The sequence below is a fragment of the Tupaia chinensis genome, unplaced genomic scaffold (assembly GCF_000334495.1).
Source record: "Tupaia chinensis unplaced genomic scaffold, TupChi_1.0 Scaffold000287_1, whole genome shotgun sequence".
Classification (NCBI taxonomy): Eukaryota; Metazoa; Chordata; class Mammalia; order Scandentia; family Tupaiidae; genus Tupaia; species Tupaia belangeri.
Genome location: NW_006159771.1, coordinates 712,746 through 719,811, shown reverse-complemented (window position 1 = coordinate 719,811; position 7,066 = coordinate 712,746).

Sequence of the window (7,066 nt, the reverse complement as noted above, 5' to 3'; positions counted from 1 at the left end):
CCACGAGCGGCTCGGGGTGGGGCGGTTGTGAGGAGAGGAAAAGAGCCAGGGCAGACACACTCCTGCCCCCCTTCCTGTCCTGCTGCAGCCAGGCACCCTCCCCAGCTGCAGCCCCTGGACCGAGGGCTTCCAGATCATGCACTGAACAAACCTTTATTTTTAGGGACCAGCAAATGGTATAATGGCTAGGTCACTGGACTCTCACGCGGTCGACTGTGGTTCGAGTCCCGGACCTGGCAGCTTAAACTCACGCCGGGCGCGTGTGCGTGCGTGCCCAAGATCCTGAGAGGAGAATGGAGGAGAAGGGATTGCGGCGTGACCATCCACCCTGGGGGGTGATTTCTCCCTTTCTGTCTCTTTGTCTCTCTCTGTCTTTCTGACAAGCGCACACACCCTATAGCAAAAAACTCTGAAAAATAAATAAATAAATAAAAAGCATCCTGGCCCCAGTGGCTTCAACAACGTGGCAGGTGCAAGGACACACATGCGCAGAATCTTCAACAGGATGAAGAAATGAAGGAGAAGGGGCTGCGACCTCACCACGCCCATTTGGGGGCGCTCTCTCCCTCTTTATCTCCCCACCCGAGCCAGCCGGTGGCATGGAGGAAGCATCTGAATCCTGCATGGCCAGCTGCTCAGTTTGAGTCCTGGACTTGGCAGCTTGAAAAAGATGTTGATGCAGAGTCAGCCGGTGGTGAAGCGGGTATGTTGCTGGACTCCCACACGGCCGACCGCGGTTCGAGTCTGACTCGTGGCTTAAAATTCACATCGGGCACATGAGCGCGCGAGCCCAAGATCCTGGAGGAGAACAGAGGAGAGGGAATTGTGGCGTGGCCATTCCTCACCCTCGGGTGGGGGTGACTTCTCACTTTCTTTCCCACTGTCTCTGTCTCTCTCTGGTGAGCACACACGTCCTATGGTAAAAACCTCAAAAAAAAATATGTTGATGGGCATTCATGCATGCCCAGAATCCTGATAGGAAAATTGAGAAGGGACTACAGTATGGCCATCCTCCTGGGGGATGCTTTCTCACCTTCTCTCTCTCTCTCTCTCTCTCTCTATCTCTCTCGTCTCTCTCTGGTAAGTGCACTCACCCTATAGCAAAAATGTAAACCCCCAAACTTTCAGATGCTACGAGCCTCTGGCCTGTGGGAGTTTCGCTCGAGATGATGACGCGGGGCGTACACCACCGCGGTACCATGGCAGCTTCCAGATGTGACAGCTGCGAGGCGATTTGCAGGGCCATGAGGGACCCACATAGTGGTTCCTGGCCGGGGGACGATCAGCGAATGCTAGAAGGCTCCTTTGCAGCCGTGACCCCTCTCCTTACTGTACGGACTTACTGACCCCTCTCTTACTCGTTCGGACGTGGGCCCAGCGGAAGGGCATCATCTGTTTTCTTTCGAATCTGAGCTACGAGTTTGGGCCCCATTGTCACGCCGTCTCTGTCCATCTGGGCCTTCCTGTTTTTGTCATTCGCGGCTGACTTCGTAGGCACGCTTTGTGTAGGGGAGAAAATGACCCCCCAAGGAAGCATCCAAGGAGGTTCCCAGGTACACAGTTCAGCCAAGTAGGTGACTCTCTGCGATGCATCTCTTTGTGTTTGTCCGGGCCGGGAAGGGTGTGACAACGGGTCGGAAGGGACGCGGCTCCTGGCCAAATAACTTTACCACCTGAGATCCGAGGCGGCTCCTCCACGGGTCCAACCTCGCTTCTTGAGAACCCCCTTGTGGGAAAGCAAACGGCTCGACGTGACGTGGGTAATGCAGGGCGCAATGATGCCTGATTGTTTCAGGAGCCCCTCTGACCTCTGAGTATACGGAGCTCCCCAGATGCCAAGAGGCTTCCCAGAATTCGTGGAAAAATGAAATTAAAGTATGAGTTTATTTAGGTGCAAACGTGTTTGAAATCCATGGAGAGTTTTTCTTCTCCCCAAGAGAGAGGCTTTTGCTATAGGGCGTGTGCGCTCGCTGGAGAGACAGTCAGAGAGACAGAAATCATCCCCCAGGGGGAATGGCCATGCCACAATCACTTCTCCTCCATTCTCCTCTTGGGATTTGGTATACACACACACACACACACACACACACACACATACACACACACATGTGCCTGGTGTGAGTTTAAGCTACTGGGTCCGGGACTTGAACCACGGTTGACTGCATGAAAGTCCAGTGATGTAACCACTATGCCATCTGCTGATCTCGTTTAAAGATAATTTTAAAAATTTCCATACTGTATGTGTGCTTGGCAAGGAGAGAGGGGGAGAGAGAAGAGAAAGCACCCTCCCACCCCCCATGGAGCATGGTCAGGCCGCAATCCCTTCTCTATCCTGTTAGGATTTGGGGCTTGCACACACATGCACACACATGTGCCTGGCATGTGTTCAAGTTGCCAGGGCCAAGATTCGAACCATGGTCAGTCATCTGGGATCCAGCTCCCTTAACCACTAGGCTGTAGGTCCAACCCTCAAAATAATTTTTCAACATTTCATCTATCTATTTATTTCATGAGTGAGATAAGAAATGTGGTATTATCTGTTGAAGATATTTTTTTTTTCTTTTTTTTTTGGAGAGGTTTTTGCTATGGGGCACGTGCGCTCGCCAGACAGACAGAGACAGAGAGACAGAAAGCGAGAAATCACCCCCCAGGGGGGATGGCCACGCCACAATCCCTTCTCTTCCACTTTTTCTTGGGATCTTGAGCATGCATGCACATGCACCCGGCGAGAGTTCTAAGCCACCGGGTCCGGGACTCGAATCGCGGTCGACTACGTGGGAGTCCAGCAACATAGCCATTACCCTAACTGCTGGTTCCCTCCACCACTAATTCTTCAGGCTCTGCCTCTTCAACTTTTTTATTCTTTCCACTCCTTTTCTTACCCATTTTTTGCCATGTAGTTTTACTGAAGGCCATTTTCTTATTGCAGACTTAAAGAGTTCTGAGCTGGACCAGGTTGCAAATCTGAGGGACCTGCTGATGGTATGGTGGTTACGTCACTGGACTCCCACGTAGTCAACCGCGGTTCGAGTCCCAGACCCAGCGCTTAAACTCACGCCAGGTGCATGCACGTGCGTGCCCAAGATCCCGAGAGGAGAATGGAGGAGAAGGGATTGCATTGTGGCCACCCCCTCTGGGTGGTAATGTCTCCCTTTCTGTCTCTGTCTCTCCACTAAGCGCACACACCCTATAGCAAAAATCTAATAAGAAAAACAATATATATGTATTGATTGTTAACAGCTTCTGAGGTCTAAGAATGCTCCTAACTTTAGAAGGCAACTTGAGAAGTTCCTTTGCCCGTGTCACTCTGTGTCACCCTGTGTCACAGATGCTCCATCTGTGTTGTCACCAGATCCTGCTTGATTCCCTTTGAAGCATTTGGACAACTCTGCCCTTGGTTCCTTAAGGTCACAAGAGGCACCGAAGTCCTTCTGCCATATTTCCAGGTGTGAAGCCACCTGCCCAGGGTCGCACGCCGGGCCAGAGCCACCATGGAAACGGAGCCCCGCTCTCTGATTCTCAAACTGCTCCAGATGATTTGATGGTCTGCTGGACCCACAAGGGCTCCCCCGGGCTGTGGCAGGGGGACATCCCACACACCTGGACGATGATATCGCGAGCCTCATCCCCCACCCAGCTCAGCTCTCAGGGACCAGTCAGAGGAAAGGGTGGCTGCCCACCTGTGGAACAGATGTCCTGTTTGAAAAAGCCAGTCCAGATTGCAAGAATGCAGGGCAGTCCTCTGAGACCCCGGTGATTCATTCGGAGGGGACAGAGGCTGTGAAGCAGGATGATTCCAGAAGGTGCGAGTCGTTGCTAGAAGGTCCCTGGTGTGCTGTGCTTGTTCCAAGGGGGCTGCTCAGGAACGTGAATGACTTCGGGCTGCATCTGCTCCCCAAGTCTCTTCTGAGTTTGGTTAGGAGAGGGTGTGTCTGGGGCCCAGGCTGTCCCCAGAATCTCGGTGACCTGACCTCACCCTCCTGCCAGACACCCCACAGTCCAGCTGGAAGCCCCACAGGGGCTCAGGTTGTCCATATGCCTGTCTTTGTACACTTGTCCCGGGGCTCGCTCTGGACCATGGCTCCTCTCTTCCCCTCCTCCACTGCTGGCTTCTAGGGCGGACGCTGGGCAGTTCTGTCCTGTCTCCTGGGCTGTCAGCCTCACCCGCTTCTTTCTTTCTCCAGTTATTTTGTAATAGTTTTATTTTAAAGTATTTAGTGTCGTTACTGATTTGCATGTGATCATTGTGTATCTTTGTAGAATACACTATGGTTTTTGTTTTGTTTTGTTTCGTTGTTTGGAGAGACTTTTTTTAGCATAGGGTGCATGCACTCGCCAGAAAGACAGAGAGAGACAGAGAGACAGAAAGCAAGACATCACCCCCCAGGGAGGATGGCCACGCCACAATCCCTTCTCCTCCATTCTCCTCTCGGGATCTTGGGTTTGCACACACACGCGCCCGGTGTGAGTTTAAGCCGCCGGGTCCGGGCTGCAAACTGCGGTCGACTACATGGGAGTCCAGTGACATAGCCATGACGCTAACTGCTGGTCGCAGGCACACTAAGGTTTTTTTTAAGAGACATTTTTGTTATGGAGAGTGTGTGCTTGCCAAAGAGAGAGAGAAAGAGAAAGAGACAGAGAGACAGAAAGCGAAGAATCACCCCCTGGGGGGATGACCATGCCAGAATCCCTTCTCCTCCCTTCTCTTGGGGTTTTGGGGATGCACATATATGCCCACAGGGTCTGGGGCTTGAACCACACAGTTGGCCACGTGGGATCCAGTTACCTTAGCCTCCCTGCCTTCAGCTGGCCCAAGTTTCTTCGTCCTTTAATGACGAATGTTGGACACAGTTCAATGGCTTCTAGTGTATTTGTAGATTCAACAATTGATTTAAAAAATTTGCATCACCCCTAGAAGGAACCCGATACCATTAAGTCTTTTTTTTTTTTTTTTTTTTTTATAGGGTGCGTGCACTCGCCGGACAGACAGACAGAGACAGAGAGACAGAAAGCGAGAAATCACCCCCAGGAGGGATGGCCACGCCGCAATCCCTTCTCCTCCATTCTCCTCTCGGGATCTTGGGCACCCACGCACACGCGCCCGGCATGAGTTTAAGCCACCAGGTCCAGGACTCGAACCATGGTCGACTACATGGGCGTCCAGCGACATAGCCATTACGCTAACTGCTGGCCCTGATCCCATTAAGTCTTCACCCCCCAGTCCACCTCAACCCCTATTTCCCCAGCAACTCCCCTTCCTGCCTCTCTCCATCTGTCTCTCCTGCATATTTCATGAACAGGAGTCCCACAGTGAGTGTCCACTTGGTTTTGAAGTCGTGCTCAGTGGTGGCACTGTGGTCCTGAAGTCACGCAGGGCAGTCCCCAGCTCGCACCCTGAAGGGTTCCTGTGCATGCTGGCTTCGTGTGCGTGCCCATGGTCTGGGGCTGCCTGAGGCTAGGGCTGGAACTTAGCGTGAAGACCCCATTGGGGGTACCTTTTCTCTGTCTCTGTGTGTGTTTTTCTCATGGAATTAAAAAAAAAAAAAAAAAGAAAGAAACAAACTTTGAAGTTGCCAGACTGCGGTCTGGGCCCCACCGCGTCTTTGTCAGGGTTCGGTGAGTTGGTTCCGCTCCTGCCTGGGTGGGGCCCGTGAGCTGGGATTTCCCAGGAATGAGTCCCAAGCGCCGAGCAGCTGGGCAGGACACCGAGCAAGCCGAGGCCTCATGAGTCACAGCCACCCCAGGGGCTTGGAGGATCGCTGTGGGGACTGGGCGGCTGTGGTCAGGAACCGGGAGTTGGTAGTGGTCACCTCTCCCTCCTCCTCCTTCCTAGAAGCTAGACACAGGCTAAAATGCGCTCTTTCCGAAATGTCATCAGCTAGACTTTTGACTTTTTTTTTTTTGGCCATCGGGCACATGTACTCACTGAGAGGCATCAAGACAATGAAAAGTCACCTCCCAGGGGGAATGACCACATCGCAGTCCCTTCTCCGGTCTTCTCTTGGGATTTGGGGCATGCATGCACCCGCACTGGGAGTGATTTTCAAACCGGGCCTGGGACTCGAACTGCATGGTTTACCATGTGGAATCCAGTGCTTGAACCTCCATGCCAGCTGCTGGCCCTTGGCTTTCTATGCTTTAGCTATCTTCTTTCGAGGGTTTTGACATTCGTTTTCTTTCTTTCTTTTTTTAAGAATACTTTTTACATTTTTATTTTATTTATTTATTTATGTATTTTGGGGGTGTTTTTTTGCTATAGGGCGTGTGTGCTCGCCAGACAGAGACAGAGAGACAGAAAGCGAGAAATCACCCCCCAGGGGGGTTGGCCACACTGCAATCCCTTCTCCTCCATTCTCCTCTTAGGATCTTGGGCACGCACGCACACGCGTCCGTTGTGAGTTTTAAGCCACCAGATCTGGGACTCGAACCGTAGTCGACTACATGGGAGTCCAGTGACATAGCCATTACACTAACTGCTGGTCCCCAAGAATACCTTTTTAAAATTTAACTTTATTCATTTACTTATTATATTAATTTGACCAGAGAGGGACAGAGTGAGAGAGAGAGACAGAGAGAAGGAAAATGAGAAAGCAAACCACCAGGTCCAGGACTCGAACCGTGGTTAGCCATGTGGGAATCCAGCATACCACCTGCCAGCCCCTGACATCCATTTTCATTCATCTACATCTTAAAGTAAATTGCTTTAATTCAGGTCCTTTTTTAAAAGCTTCCTTCTTAGAGAAAGACACGCACCCTGGCAGGGTCTTCACCTCGGCCCACCCCGTCTCAGACAGCCCAGGTCTCAGGCACAGGAGTGCCCGCCGTGTTCAGGAAGGTCCCCAGACTCGAACCCAGGACCTCTCCCATGTGGGTCTAGTTGTGTTCCTGCTGCGGCACCACTTGGCCCTCTTGCCAGTTCTATATTGCTAGGGTTGGAACAAAGGGGAAATTGACCTCTGTCTCTTGGGGCCTGGGTAGGGGCTGGAGGCCGAGCCCTTCCTTCCCAAGGCCCTCCGAAGACGGTCCATGCCATTACGTTTAGGGCTGGGGCACGTAGGCCGTACCC